This window comes from Hemicordylus capensis, chromosome 4 (genome assembly GCF_027244095.1).
Source record: "Hemicordylus capensis ecotype Gifberg chromosome 4, rHemCap1.1.pri, whole genome shotgun sequence".
In the NCBI taxonomy this organism is placed as follows: Eukaryota; Metazoa; Chordata; class Lepidosauria; order Squamata; family Cordylidae; genus Hemicordylus; species Hemicordylus capensis.
In genome coordinates, this window is record NC_069660.1 from 85,504,629 (window position 1) to 85,520,446 (window position 15,818).

General features: G+C 40.5%; 1 protein-coding gene across 2 annotated transcripts in view; it reads right to left on the reverse strand.

Annotated features, from left to right (window-relative positions):
• Positions 1–15,818, reverse strand: part of EIF2B3 (eukaryotic translation initiation factor 2B subunit gamma) — a 174,158-nt gene that overhangs the window by 12,140 nt on the left and 146,200 nt on the right. Inside the window, exon 11 of one of the 2 annotated variants that reach the window (XR_008306119.1) lies at positions 3,718–3,837. The exons of the other annotated variant lie outside the window; for it this stretch is intronic. The gene's annotated coding sequence lies outside the window, so the exon portion shown is untranslated. The remainder of the gene's footprint in view (positions 1–3,717; positions 3,838–15,818) is intronic. 2 annotated transcript variants of the gene reach the window in all.

Consider the following 15,818-nt stretch of genomic DNA (forward strand, 5'->3'; position numbering starts at 1 on the left):
CACCGCTCTGGGCTCCTTGGAGGAAGAGCGGGATATAAATGTAATAATAATAATAATAATAATAATAACCTATTATCATTTTACACTGGACAATATCTAATCCTGAATCACCATCTTCACATACTACAAACAGGGTTGCTAGTCCATGCCCTCTTTCCCCTTCCAGGTTGTGGGTTTTTTGGTTTTGCTTTTTATTGATTTCTTTAGTATATTTGTATACCACTCCAAACTTGCATCTCTGGACAGCTTACAACAGCTTTAATATCAAGAAGAAATGTTTTGTAAAACCTCAAAGCTAACTTACTGCTTTGGGATATTTAGTTGCTCTAATAAAACATACTATGACCTGTTTGGACTTATTTGTATAAGAAATTATTTGAACCCATCAAATCCTGTTTGAAACCGAATCAGAAGAGAAGTTTTAGTCTGGATACCAAATAATGGCAAAATTAGGGAAATTCATTATTTGGCTCCAACATGACAAAAGCATACCAGGGTTGGAAACATTTTAGAATTAAATCTATATATGCAGGATTTTAAACACATTGATAATTCTGAGCTATGGCCCTGCCACCCAATGGAACAGTTTGGCTAACATTTACCACAGGAGTGGAAAACAAATTGAAGTCGTAAAACACATTTTGTGGTGTTCCTTCCATTCACTGACAGATGTAATACACCAATTTCAAAATTACTTGCAAATGCTTTTTTGTGTACATTTTAAAAATGAAACCACAAAGGCTGCCAACAAAAGACTTTTGTTTGTGTAAGTTCAGTCTTTTTTTTATACCCCACCCCACAATTCAGTGTGAGTTAGAATTTTCTTACAGGGTAAGCATGTCTCATTTCATGGCAATGTGTTTTCCAGTTTCAAGTAATACATCCTTATGAAAAAAAATTACATTCTATTAGCTACTGATAGCAGTCACCTATGCAAGTGTATATTTGAGGTTTCTATGGGGAAATGCATTATTGTTCAGAAATGAAAGCTACAGGTGAAACTCAGAAAATTAGAATATTGTGCAAAAGTCCATTAATTTCAGTAATGCAAATTAAAAGGTGAAACTGATATATGAGACAGACGCATTACATGCAAAGCGAGATAAGTCAAGCCTTAATTTGTTATAATTGTGATGATCATGGCGTACAGCTCATGAAAACCCCAAATCCACAATCTCAGAAAATTAGAATATTACATGGAACCAATAAGACAAGGATTGAAGAATAGAACAATATTGGACCTCTGAAAAGTATAAGCATGCATATGTATTCAGTACTTGGTTTGGGCCCCTTTTGCAGCAATTACTGCCTCAATGCGGCGTGGCATGGATGCTATCAGTCTGTGGCACTGATGAGGTGTTATGGAAGACCAGGATGCTTCATTAGCGGCCTTCAGCTCTTCTGCATTGTTGGTCTCATGTCTCTCATCCTTCTCTTGGCAATGCCCCATAGATTCTCTATGGGGTCAGGTCAGGCGAGTTTGCTGGCCAATCAAGCACAGTACACTGTATACTTTTCAGAGGTCCGATATTGTTCTATTCTACAATCCTTGTCTTCTTGGTTCCATGTAATATTCTAATTTTCTGAGATTGTGGATTTGGGGTTTTCATGAGCTGTACGCCATGATCATCACAATTATAACAAATTAAGGCTTGACTTATCTCGCTTTGCATGTAATGCGTCTGTCTCATATATCAGTTTCACCTTTTAATTTGCATTACTGAAATTAATGGACTTTTGCACGATATTCTAATTTTCCGAGTTTCACCTGTAGTTTCAAATGTTTTGGCAGTGTGAAAACTGTTATCAGGAGATATCTCTTGGCCTTAAAATCTGAAGAGCAAGCCATTAAAAAATTGCAAAAGATTAAGGCTATGTAAATAGGCTGATGTGGATACCAAATTAGCTTCTATGCTGATAAATAATAAACGATTTTTAAAACTGTTTGAATTGTGTCAATGTTTTAATGGTTTTTAGATTGTGAACTGTCCAGGGACTTTTTTTGTATGGGGTAGTATAGAAATGGAAGAAATAAATAAATTCATAAATAAATAAATAAATAAATATTATTTTAACTCATATCCAACAGATTGTGTTTTTTTTAAAAAGCTTTCATATTACAAGCATGCAATATCAATACTTATAAATGATGCTCTCCAATCCTGACTCCCCGAAGTCATCTCCCATGCTATTTTCCCTCCTCACCACCACAGCAAAACATTGCTATCCTCTGGCTCCTTCCTTACTGAATTCAAACATGCCACCATCTCCTCTGTTCTTAAAAACGCATACCTGACCAATCCTCCAGCTACTGCCCAGTCCCTCTTCTACCTTTTGCCTCTAGACTTTTGGAATGCCTCAACATTCTCTCCTTCAACTCCACTCTCAACCCCTTCCAACCTGGCTTTTGCAGCCTGCACTCCACTAAAATGGGCCTCACAGAAGTCATCAATGATCTCTTCATTGCAGTATCAAAAACTCTTTATTCTCATTCTTTTTGAACTCTCTTCTGCTTTTGGCAGCGGAACAATTATCGTCTTAGCAATTCTGTCCTCAAATGTTTCTCTTCCTAGCTGTCTGATCATTCTCTCAACGTTTCCACAGGGGAAAGTTATTCCTACTCTTCCAATTGCTATTCACACTGTCCCTGAGTGACACCATCATATTCCATGACGTTCAGTACTATCTATATGCTGCCAATATACAGCTCTACCTCTCCACCAAAGAACTTTCTTCCTTTATCCATTCTACAGCTCAAACTGTCTATCTGACATTTCAGCCTGGGTGCTTAATTGCTGTCTGAAGCTCAACATGTCTAAGACCAAACTTCTTATCTTTCATCCGAAGTCCTCCTTTCCTTATACTGTACTCTTCTTATCCATTTTGTTGAATAGGCATGAAGCCTTGGCTTTATCTTTGACTCATTCCTGTCCTCTATTTCTTATATTCAGTCTGTTGCCAAATCATGTAGCTTCTTCCTTAACAATATTGCAAGAATATGGCCCTTCTCCTCCGCCCTCAACAAAAACTCTAGTTTATGTTCTGTTCATCTCTTACCTTAACTACTGCAACTTTCTCCTTTCTGGTCTTCTGTTGGCCCATCTTTTTAGCTTGGCTTTTAATATCTAGTTTTAATTTTAAATTTTAATCTGGTTGAAATGTTTGGTTTTATGTGTTTTTTATTTTAATGTAAATCACCCTGAGCCACTTTAGGAAGAGTGGTGTATTAATTAACTAAATAAATAAATCTTGGGCCTTTCACCTCCATCAAGCACTCAGCTGCCAAAATAATTCACCTCTTTTATTTCATCAGACATGACATGCATCTCTTTATAATCTTTTAACTGGCTTTCTGCCCAATTTAAAATGCAGCACAAGCTCCTTGCCCTTACCTTAGAAGCTCTCCATGGTTTTACCCCACACTACCTCTAAATGAAGCTCTCATATGCTGTTACACTCTTGCCTGTTACCTTCACTTCTCCAGTTTCACCACCTTCAACTATCTTAGTCTTCCCTTTCCTCAGATGATGATGCCCTTCTCTTTTGCTGCCCCTTAAGCTCGGAACTCCTACATGATGCCTCCTCTCTTACTTTCTACAAATCTCTGCTAAAAACTCTGCATTTTTCACAAAGCCTTTGGTACAATGCCTTGGTCTCCAATACCACTAAGCTCAAGTCAGTGTATCTGAAATATTTACATATTCTTCCTATGCTTACCACTGTCTCAAATTCCGTCCCCTTCTTCTGTTTCTCTTGTATCAATACCTAGACTATAAGTCCCTCACAGCAGAAACCTGTCTTCTCATTCTTTGTAAAGCACCATGTACAAAGGTGGTGCTGTAGAAACAAACAACAAAAAACAAGAGTTACTGGGTCTGAGCATAAACCTAGAAATCAAGAAAGAGGTTGCAAGACACCATATTTCTTGGACAGAAGAACTTGTAAAGTGTCTTTATATAAAACAATCCTGAACAATTAATACCAAGGAAATAATCAGTGATGGTTTCCTTGTTGATTGCTTTAAAAGATGAAAAAAAAAATCTAGATAAATGGATGCTTGATAATATAATGGTTGGGCAGAGTTGCCTCTATTGAAATAAATTTACTCCTGAGGTTTCTTTTGGTCTTTGAACATGTGCCAATTATGGTATCTGTACAAATGCTGACATTTTGGCAGGAAGTGTCATTGAATTCTAGCTAGGAGGGTAGTCAATCATGAGTTTATTAACAAATCTGTGGAATACAAAAGAGAAAAACTGCACAGCTTGTCCAAACCCACTCCTGTAACAATTCTGCTATGTCACTGAACATATCCGTTCAGATGGACAATCCCCATGGTACGTTTTCAAACAAGCCAGTTGTAAGATCTCATTGTCTTATTTACTCTGGTTTTAACCAGATTAATATAAAATGGCAGAGATAAAGTGGTTGGATCCATAGATGTGTAAGTGGAGGCCTGCTCATGCAGTGAGACTTTCCCATCTCTGCTTTATTGCTGCAGGTCCTTGTGGACTCTGAAAATCTGCTTCTGAAGTTTGGGGCCCCCTCTGGAACAGTATAGTGATCACGATGTGCAAAGAGGAATTTGTGAGAATGGACATGCCTTCTGCTCATGCATGAGGCTGTCTAGATTCTACCTTATGGATGGGTTCTCATGACCTGTGTCATGAGATTCACGAACCATTCAATCCCAATTTCCAGTTGTAAGAACCTGGAAATTTTTCAGCACTCTGACAATGTGACATTTAATTGGGATCAGCCATCATTGCCCAAAATTTCTGGGTTCTTACAACTGGAAATTGGTAACATGTATGGCTCGCAAATCTCCTGATTATCGGGCGGGAAGCCTCATTTGGATCATGAAAACTTTCCCTATGTCTAATTTTAATACATGCATAGTTTCAATACTGGAAGTGTGGGACAAGATTAAGTATTTTTTAGTCCACACAGCTGTATGGAGCAATTTTGTTTCAAATCAATAGTAAAATTATATCTAGATGTTCTATATGGGCAAAACATGAAATTTATTATTATTATTAATTATTAATTATTATTATTATTATTATTATTACTAAATGTATATCCCACTCTTCCTCCAAGGAGCCCAGAGCAGTGTACTACATACTTGAGTTTCTCCTCACAACAACCCTGTGAAATAGGTTGGGCTGAGAGAGAAGTGACTGGTCCAGAGTCACCCATCAAGTATTATGGCTGAATGGGGATTTGAACTCGGGTCTCCCCGGTCCTAGTCCAGCACTCTAACCACTACACCATGCTGTGAGTTAATGATTTACTTTCCTATAACCACTTTCTAATTTATCAAATGACTAAGCAAAAACGAATGGAGAAAACATTCCAATATTCTCAATTTAGAGATTATCTAAATAAGGCATTAAGAAATGGCACAGGAGTGTCATTTTAATTAACTTTTAAAAATTAGTTGTTAATTGCAAATATTATAAAGATGTATTACTTAAACATCTATTGTCAGTTGTTATCTGCTATTAAATTAATTTTAAACTGAGATGGGAAAACATGCCTGGCAAAACTGTTACAGACTCTGATAGGTATAACAATCTTTACAAAAGGTTCTGATAATTCAGTTAGCATTAAAATGAAAGAATAATTGACTCCAATGAACTGAACAACATATATGATAATGCTTTTCTTTCATAAATGCTGGAGAGATTATATATGCTGATCTTTTTATATGTTTAGTAAGTATCCTGACTGTATAAAATAGTGGGCTTACTGGATGAACTGGTGAGAACTGGTATATAAATATGATAAATAAAATAAATAAATGAGTGTTATTTATGAATCTTCCATTTATTAACAGAAATTAAGATTGTAGTTACTTTAAAATTAGCATTGTACAAATATTCCAACAATAGAGGAGCTGGCATATAGCACACATGACTACATCTACAGAGATTGTGAAACTTAGGAAAGGAAGCCAAAGTATAAAAACTTTCATGAAAGCATGGCATCCACTTACTGAACTTTGGAAGTCTAAGTATAAATATTGAGGTATATGTTTATAATTGTTTTTCAGCTCAGTAGTACAGTTTGCATTCTTTTTTGTTTGTGAAGCAGATTTTCCCCCAGTGCCTTTAATTTTTCATAATAAAGAAAAATTCCAACAACCACCAAAATTGCAAAGCACTTTCAAACCCAGAAGGGTCCGATTAAGGACTGAAATTTCAATCTGAGCTTTCCTGAAGCTAAATGGGTATACTTCTGCATTTTAAGGAGTGGAGAGATTTTACAAACCCAGCTTTGTGATACAAACACAGGCTCAGCCATTAGATGCAAAGACATTAATTTATTGTCCAGGTGTGATCAAGAGAAAGAGGGTTTAATATACTTTCCCCCTTAAAAGAGCGATGACCAAGGAGAAGAGTGATGACCAAAAAGGTGGCAGGGGGCTAGATTACAAGGATTTAAGTCTTTAAAGCACAGACCACCTAACAAGATGACTCTGAAATGCTACTAATTTCAGTAGTGCCGCAACCCCCTCCCCTCCCCCATGTCTCCATTGTAAACAACTAATCCCAGAAGAAAACAACAGAGAGTAAAATGTACACTCATTCTGCAGCATTCCAGGACTTGCTTTATCTTTTATTTATTTTTCTAAGAGGTCAGAGATTGTTTGGAGCGGGGGGGGGGGGGAGCCAAAGACACAGGCCATCTCTTGTGTGGGCTTAAAGGAAGCTGTTTTAAAAGAGATGTCCAAGAACACACAATCTGGAGTTTTTATAGCAGAGCAATCCCAGGCCTCATTCTCCCCCCACCCCAATTTTGTGGTAAAAGTTACACTGCTTTAAACCAAAGGGCAGGGTGGTCGATTGCTTAGGAAAGAAATGTAAAGAATTGGGAAATAATTCCTTTTCCTGTTGAAACTACAAATAAGGAAGGCTGATTTACACAGTGCCAGGACTGCTGACTTTCAAAGCTTGCTATCTGTCTATAAATCAAGTGTGTCGAGGGAAGTTAACCCTATACTTAAAAAGAAAAAAGAAAGAAAAGCCTCCACCACCTAAGGTAGCGAGAGTGCCAAGGAATTGTGGTCTTCTATTCTCTTTAGCCTCCAAAAACACAAATGGGTGAAATCAAACATGCTGTGGAGGAATGATGAGGAAGGGAGACCAAAATCTGCAGTGTTCAGCACATAAGGCAAAGTCTGCAGAAATCCAAAACACAGCCCATAATTACAGGCTACCCGCCAATTATTTAGGACTCAGTGATTAAAGTAAAATAATGAACAGTCATGGAGGAAAGGGAGCTTGGATGACAGAGGTCAAGACCTCAAGCAGAGCCCTGGACCTAGACTCACCAGCCCAGAAAGGTATGGATAACAACACACACTTGCCTTGCAGCCAGTCTGCAGACATGGATAAGCACAAGACATTCATTCTTTTATCTAGTGCTTTTAAATGGCAGGTCAGTTGCTACTGAAACAGCAGCCACCCAGTATTTGGTAAGAGGTGAACTTTCCAATTTGGCATGTATCAACAAGCCTGTGGCTGGACTTTGCAGGGGTTGGTGAGTGGGTGTCTGGTCCAAATGATTTGTCTGGGTATGTGGTGGAACACCAGCCTGAGTAATACTGCCAGGGAAGTGGGATTACTGTGCAATGCTGGCATCATGGGTGGGCCAGGTCAGGCACGGGCCCAAGGACCCACAGACGCCAACCCTTTGCAGCAGTGGCGTGAGCCAGCTAACAGACTTGCTTATGTAGCAACATTAAACACTCAATCTCCATTCCCATATTTAGAAAGTTCCTTCAGGTTCAAAAGTCAAACACTGCCCAATTTGGGGGATAACCCATTTGGGGAGGTGGTCTGTACATCTTTTCCAACTCAAGTGTCACTTTGCATCTTTGAAGTGTGTGGGACTAGCCCATAAAGCTTCATGGTATATGTGTGAGGAGAAAATACCATGAGTTTGACCATGTGACTATCACAACAAAGGGTAGCGCCCTTTGGTGTAAAGTATGTTATGCAAAATAAGGAGAGAGAGAGGAGTAATTGGTACAAATGACTCTATTCATCAACCTAGGATTTGGTCTTCTGGCAGTACTACAGGAAGAGAAAGTGTCCCCAAAAACAACACTTCCCATGGGCATTCCCATGAGCTTATGGGTCTCCAGGCAACTTTTCTGGGTGGTCTGCTGACTTGGATCTTCCATAATGGCAAAGGGCGTGTAAGGTGTCAATAAGCAACATTCTCTATTAGGCTAATGCAGTGCAGAGCTCATCCTAGAGCTCCAGAGGCAGAGTTGGCCAGGAGCAATGCCAAACCAAGCATCTTGCTGGCTGTTTCTTGTCTTTCTTTGGCAAGAGTTACTTTCAATTTAAATGTAACTCTTGCATGTATAATGTTTCTGTATTTTGGTCCTTTTTAATGATGGACACCCACCACAAAGCCCAGGAAATACAAACAGGTGCCTCCAAAATTGTGCTTCTGTATTTGTGTGGGGGCAATGCAGAACACCAGCAAATATGAATGCCTGAGCACTTGGTTTAGGCTGTGCTGCTTGTAAACTGCCCTGCTTTTATCATCCACCAATTACCCATGAACAAAAGTGCCCTGTGCCATTTGTGTCAGAAATCCTATTAAGATATTATGTTGTAAAGGTTTGTAAATGTTTGTACACTCATTCACATTCTTGTGTGAATGACTGTACGTTTGTTAATTTAAAAAGTGCAACAATATGAAAGAACTCCGAATTGAATCTAAAACCTCAAGTACAAATCCTTATTTAATCTAGCATACCGCATGTCAATAGAGAATCCAAGTACTATATGTTAATGTTTTAATATAATACTAATAATGAAACTATATAGTTGAAAGCTATTCTAGCTAACAAAAATATAATTTATCAAAATCAATAAAATATATTGATATATTGCAAGATCCATGAAAGATGAATAAGACCTCATAATAGTGATCACTATATGTCCATCCCCCTCCCCCACCCCCATGTCCTGCTATGCTGCCTCATTGTGGCAGGGTGTGTGTGTTCCTGGGATGGATGAGCGAAGTACGCTGGGAGGTATACTCCCAGTAGGGTCACCCAAAGCACAAAGGTCATCCCAGCTGCCCAGCGAAAGCAAGCAGGCAGCTATATTAGGCAGCAGTGATATAGGAAGGTGCTGGAGGTGGATGATCACTTCAGTGACAACGGCAAAGGCATAATTTCATACTGCACAGGAGAAGGCAATGGTAAACCACTCCTGTATTTTACCAAGAAAACAACATGGATAGACAAAATAGAATGACTATCGATGTAGTACTGGATGATGGGCCCCTCAGGTCGGATGGTATCAACATGCTACTGAGGAAGAGCTGAGGATCTCTCAGAGTACCAATGGTGTTTATGACGCGGTTAGATTAAAGCCTTTTGGACATCTAGCAGCTGATGTTGTCATGTGGGAAAAGAAAATCCGAAGCTGCAAAGACAGAATTACAATGGGAATGTGGAACGTAAGAAGCATGAATATGGGAAAGCTCTACACAGTGAAAGATGAAATGAATCGACTACAGATTGACATCTTGGACATCAGTGAATTAAAATGGACTGGAATAGGACACTTTCAGTCAGAAAATCATACCGTTTACTACTCAGGACACAAAAACCAAAGATGGAATGGTGTTGCTTTTGGTGTATACTGTCATATAGCAATGACAGTACTTGAGTACAATGCGGTCAGTGACCGACTAAATATCACTTAGATTTCACCAACAACCCTTTAACATGACAGTTCTTCAAGTCTATGCCCCAACGACGGATGCAGAAGAGGAAGTTGATGAGTTTTATGCTCAAGTCCTGTCTGAAATTGACAGAACATGCAAGCAAGATGTCATGCTGATGGTTGGAGACTGGAATGCCAAAGTTGGAAATGGTAAGGAGGAAAAAACAGTCAGACTGTATGGCCTAGGAAACAGAAATGAAGCAAGAGAATGACTTATTAGTTTCTGCCAAGCCAATGATCTTTTCATAGTATGACATTCTTCAAACAACCAAAGCGGCGCTTATAAACATGGACATCACCAGATGGAGTACACAAAAATCAAAATGATTACATTATTGGTGCAAGGAGGTGGAAGAGCTCAGTTATAATAGCAAAGACGTGGCTGGGGGACAATTGTGGAACAGATCATGAACTGCTCATGTGCAAGTTTTAAGTCAAGCTAAAGTGGAAACACAAAGTTATCCAGTTTCCACGATATGATCTTGAGAATGTACCCATCATTTTCAAGGAGAACATCAGGAACCACTTTGAAGTTCTGAACCTCATTGATAGGGAACCAGAGGAACTGTGGAATGAAATCAAAGAAGTTGTTAAGGATGAATGTGAAAAGAGACTGCCAAAGACCAAGAAACAGAACAAAGCAAAATGGATGTCAGAACAGGCAGTGGAAATTGCCAAGAAGAGGAGAGAAGCCAAAGTCAAGAAAGATAAAGACCTTGGGAAGGAACTTAATGGGGAATTTCAGAAAGCTGTTAGAAGAGACAAGGAGCAGTACTACAATGACATCTGTAAAGACCTTGAGGATGGAAATAGACACAGAAAAACAAGGGAAGTTTTCCAAAAGATCTCTGAACTCAGAGGGAGGTTCCAACCTCGAATTGGTATGTTAAGGGATACCAAAGGACAGATAGTAACTGATTCAGAGAAGATCAGAGATAGGAGTATACTGAAAATCTGTACAGCAGGGACATCAACGTCCAAGATACTCTAGAAGATATTCCCTACTTGCAAGAACCTCTAGTACAAGAAAATTGAGTTAGATCAGAACTCCGGTCATTACCAAGTCAGAATGCTACAGGAATTGATTGAATAACTACAGAAATATGGCAGGCAATTTAAGAAGAATCAGTCAAGGTTCTAACCAAACTATGCCAGCATATTTGGAGAACACCACAGTGGCCAACAGATTGGAAGAGGTCAGTCTACATACTCATACCAAAGAAAGGAGACTTAACAGACTGTGCAAACAGACAGTAAAGGATCCAGCAGTCAAGAAATACACCGCTGACTAGCACTTGGTAGGGTTGCAATGAAGACCTTGGAAAGGATATTTAGATGCTGTGGCATGTATATATATACCTACAAAGATTAGAATCGTTCAGACAATGGTTTTTCCTGTGACACTCTATGGATGCGAAAGCTGGACTTTAAAGCAGCAAAACAGAAAAAGTATTGATGCTTTTGAACTTTGGTATTGGAGAAGACTTTTGAGGATACCATGGACAGCCAGGAAAACAAAAAAAAAAAAAAAATGGATCATAGAACAAATCAATCCAGAATTTTCACTCAAGGTACAAATGACCAAGCTCAAACTATCATACCTCGGACATATTATGCAAAGACCTAGCTCCCTTGAGAAGTCCATAATGTTGGGAAAAGTTGAAGGAAAGAGAAGAAGGGGTTGACCAGCAGCAAGGTGGATGGATTTGATTACAACAGCAATGGATGCACCACTGCAAGACCTTAAAGGCCAAGATGAAGACAGATCATCCAGGAGAGAATCTATCTATGTGGTAGCTAAGAGTTGACACTGACTTGATGGCACTCACTCACTCATTAATCAGTATGTCCTATTAAAAGTATTAGATCCGATGATACATTTCCAAAGTACCATGCTGTCAATGGATGGGAGAAGTACAGACAAATATCAAATGAAATTATTAATCTATCCAAATCTAGCCAAAATCTACATAATAAATATTAATGAAAGCTAATATCCCACATAATGTAATGTTTATGTGCATTTCCAATTCTCATAACACTGCAGTCTACAACTCTATAAAAATATAAATTCTCCTGAAGATAACCTGTTGTACTTACTATCGAAGAATTCTCACTTTCACTAGTAGTCTCTACTCCCATCATGGGAATTAAACTGGCAATAGCTTCTCCCTTCAGCTTCCTTTATTAACTGAATGATAATGCCTTAAATAGATTCTGTTTGTCCTCCTCCATTGGGGCATTAGAAACAACTTACTCCCATGAAGTGAAATACAATGAAGCTATTCACACAAGCGTGCAAAACCGGGCTAAGGGAGCCCAGCTCAGTTTTGCACGCTCATGAGAACCAGCGGGATTGTGGCTTATCCCGGTGGCCATACGGCGGCAAACCCGCCTACGTAGCCTTCTTGTTAAATGAGGTTAAGGGAGTGAGTGCTCCCTTACCCTTTTTTATTTGATTGTGTGTCAAGCCATGGTGGGCACACTAAGGGGGAGGGGGGCTCCCAATAATGCCCCACGCACTTACACAATGCATTACTGGAGCTGGGTGCTGTGCAGTGGCTTTTCCCTACACCTGACCCTCAGAGTGGCCAGGCAAGGCACGGCGAGCTGCATGAGGCCCGCAGGAGAGCCACCGCTTGTCTGGGTGGGCGATCCGTCGGCAAACTGGTCGATCTGGTCAGGCAAACTAGCTCTCCCCGCAGACTCACCCGAAGCTCTTCATACGGATTGTGTGAAAAGCTTCAATATAAACGTATATAGTGAATAAGTTAAAATGGCATTAAAAGATTACATAAAAAGATATTTTTATGTAAATATCTTACATAAAGATATTTAACAATAATATGTATGCATATGTATAAACTTGCTGAATATGTAAGATTACTATAAGTAAAACTATCAGTATATCAAAAATTTATTCATATGTTACAAGTATCCATTTGTGAAATCTAAAACAATGGCCAACAGTTCACTATATCTTAACATGAAAACCAATTAACTTTCTCATTCAAACCAAATGGGGCCACGTTCTCAATGTATGAATCAAATATGCATATCTGTTTTCCTATTTTGAACCAGTTCTAAGCTCCAAAACCTCAGGCTCTGTACCTGGTGTTTGAATTCAACAACATGTTTTACCAAAGGAGCTTGCATTTTTAAAATTTCTAATGCAGCTTTTATGTTATATTATTCTCACTTTTTTCTGTCTTGCAGTCATTCCAACATACAATAGTCCACAAGGACATTGTATGTTATAAATGACCGACCCCTTGCTGCTGCAGTTGAAAAAATCTCTGATGTGATATTCCTTGTGTTTCTGGAGATTTCTAAATGTCACAGTCTTTTCACAACTGCTGCATACTGAACAATGGCCACATCTAAATTGTCCCTTAGGTATGGTTTCATCTATAGAGGTGACTCTTCTGGTGGAACTGTTCATCAAGTTGTTACGTACTAGCATTCCTCTCAAGCTTGCACTCTTTTTATTGGCAAATATGGTTTGTTCCTCACATCCTGGGATATCTTATAACAAATGCCAATGTCTTCAAATTATCTGCTTTATATCCCGAGAATGTGTGTTATAGGTGACTGGAATGATCATCCTATTAGGGGTTTCCTTCTTGCTTTGAGAAATAAGTAATCCTCCTTGATCCAAAGCCTTAGCTGTATAAAAGGCTTTTTTGGTTATTTGCATAGAGTAACCTCTTTCCAAAAGTTGTGCTTTCAAAATATTTGCTTGTTTATAAAAAGCGGTCAGGTCTCCACAATTTCTACATAGTCTCAACATTAGAGAATATGGAAGATTTCCTTCATTCATCCATTTATATTGTTAAATTTATATAAATTTAAATTATATTTAAATTACAATTAATATATTAAGCTAAAATATGAAACAAATCTGATTAAAAAATTTAAAACACAAGCATAAAAACAATACAAAATACAAAGTACAAAGAGCAACAGCAGAGACAATCATATAAAAGCCTGGGTAACAAGCCAAGATTTAACAAGCTTTCTAAGAACTGTGATGGAGACTGAGGAGTGAATAACCACCAGGAGAGCATCCCAGAGTCTGGGGGCAGCAACAGAGAAGGTTGTGTCCCGCGTGGATGACAACCAAGCTTCCCTCATTGTTGGCACCCGGGGCAGAGCCCCCTCAGATGACCTCGTCAAGCAGGCAGCAACCCTTGGGAGCAGGCGGTCCCTCAGGTATCCCAGGCCCAAACCATTAAGGGCTTTAAAGGTCAAAACCAGCACCTTGAATTGGACCCGGAAACAAGCTGGTAGCCAGTGCAGCTCTTTCAAAATGGGTGTGATGTGCTTCCATCGGGCAGCTCCAGATAAAATCCTAGCTGCCGCATTTTGCACTAGCTGCAGTTTCCAGATATTCTTCAAGGGCAGCCCCACGTAGAGCGCGTTACAGTAATCCAGCCGTGACGTGACTAAGGCATGGGTAATTGTGGCCAGATCTGTCTTCTCAAGAAAGGGACGCAGCTGGCCCACTAGATGAAGCCGTGCAAAGGCACCCCTGGCCACCGCCTCCACCTGAGCTTCCAAAAGCAGAGCTGGGTCCAGTAATACCCCCATGCTGCATACTTGCTCCTTCATGGGGAGTGCAACCCCATCCAGAACCGGTAAAATCTCCTCATCCCGATTGGCTCTCCTACTGACCAACATTACCTCCGTCGTGCAGATTCAATTTCAGTTTATTAGTCCACATCCAACCCATCATGGCCTCCAGCCCGCGATTCAGGACATCCACCACCTCCCAAGGATCAGGTGACAAGGAGAGATAGAGCCGAGTGTCATCGGCATATTGCTGACAACTCAGTCCAAGTCAACGGATGACCTCTCCCAGCGGTTTCATGTAGATATTAAACAGCATGGGGGACAAGACCAAACCCTGCGGGACCCCACAGGCCAAAGGCCACGGAGCTGAGCAGAAGTCTCCCAGCACCACCTTCTGGACCCTCCCCACAAGAAAGGACTGGAACCACTGCAATGCAGTGCCTCCGATTCCCATTCTCAAGAGGCAGTCCAGAAGGATACCATGGTCGATGGTATTGAAAGCCGCTGAGAGGTCCAGCAGAACCAACAGGGACGCACTCCCCCTGTTGAGTTCCCAGCGTAGGTCACCCACTAGAGCGACCAAGGCAGTCTCAGTCCCATATCCAGGGCGGAAGCCAGATTGGAAAGGGTCCAGATAATCCATATCAACCAAGACCCTCTGCAGCTGGGACGCCACCACATGCTCTGTCACCTTGCCCAAAAAGGGCAGGTTAGAGACCGGTCTATAGTTGTCCGGGTTGGAGGGATCAAGGGAGGGCTTTTTTAATAATGGTCTTACCATTCCCTCCTTGAGGCAAGATGGCATCCTACCCTCCCTTAATGAGGCATTAATAATCACCTCCATCTACCTGTTCCCTCCCTGGCAGCTTTTATTAGCCATGAAGGGCAAGGGTCAAGAGCACACGATCTCGTACGTACACTGCTCAGGATCTTGTCCACATCCTCAGGCTGTACCAACTGAAAATAATCCAACACAATAGGACCAGATGGTACCAGAGGCACGTCTGCCGGAACTGCCAAAACTCTGGAGTCCAAATTGGCACGGATGCGAGCGACTTTATCTGCAAAGTGGCATGCAAACTGATCACAGCGGGCTGTAGATGATTCCTCCCCTATTACCTGGGGGGATGCGTGCAGCAATGCGTGCAGCAATGCTACACGAAACAGCTCCGCTGGTATGCACTGAGCAAATGCAATGGAGGCAGAGAAAAAGCATTTCTTTGTCGTCGCCCCCCCCACCATGGAGTAGTTCCTAAAATGGGCTCTAGCCTGTGTTCTGTCGGATTCGTCACTCCTTCAGCATCATTTCAGCTGTCGCCCGAGTTGTTTCATCGCCATAAGCTCTGAGGAAAACCAAGGAGCCAAACAGGCTCCACCAAGCCAGAAAGGGCATTTAGGAGCAACCATGTCAACAACCCGGGTCGTCTCTCCATTCCAGAGATCAACCAGAGCCTTGTCAGGGTCACCAGCTCTGGACACTGGAAACTC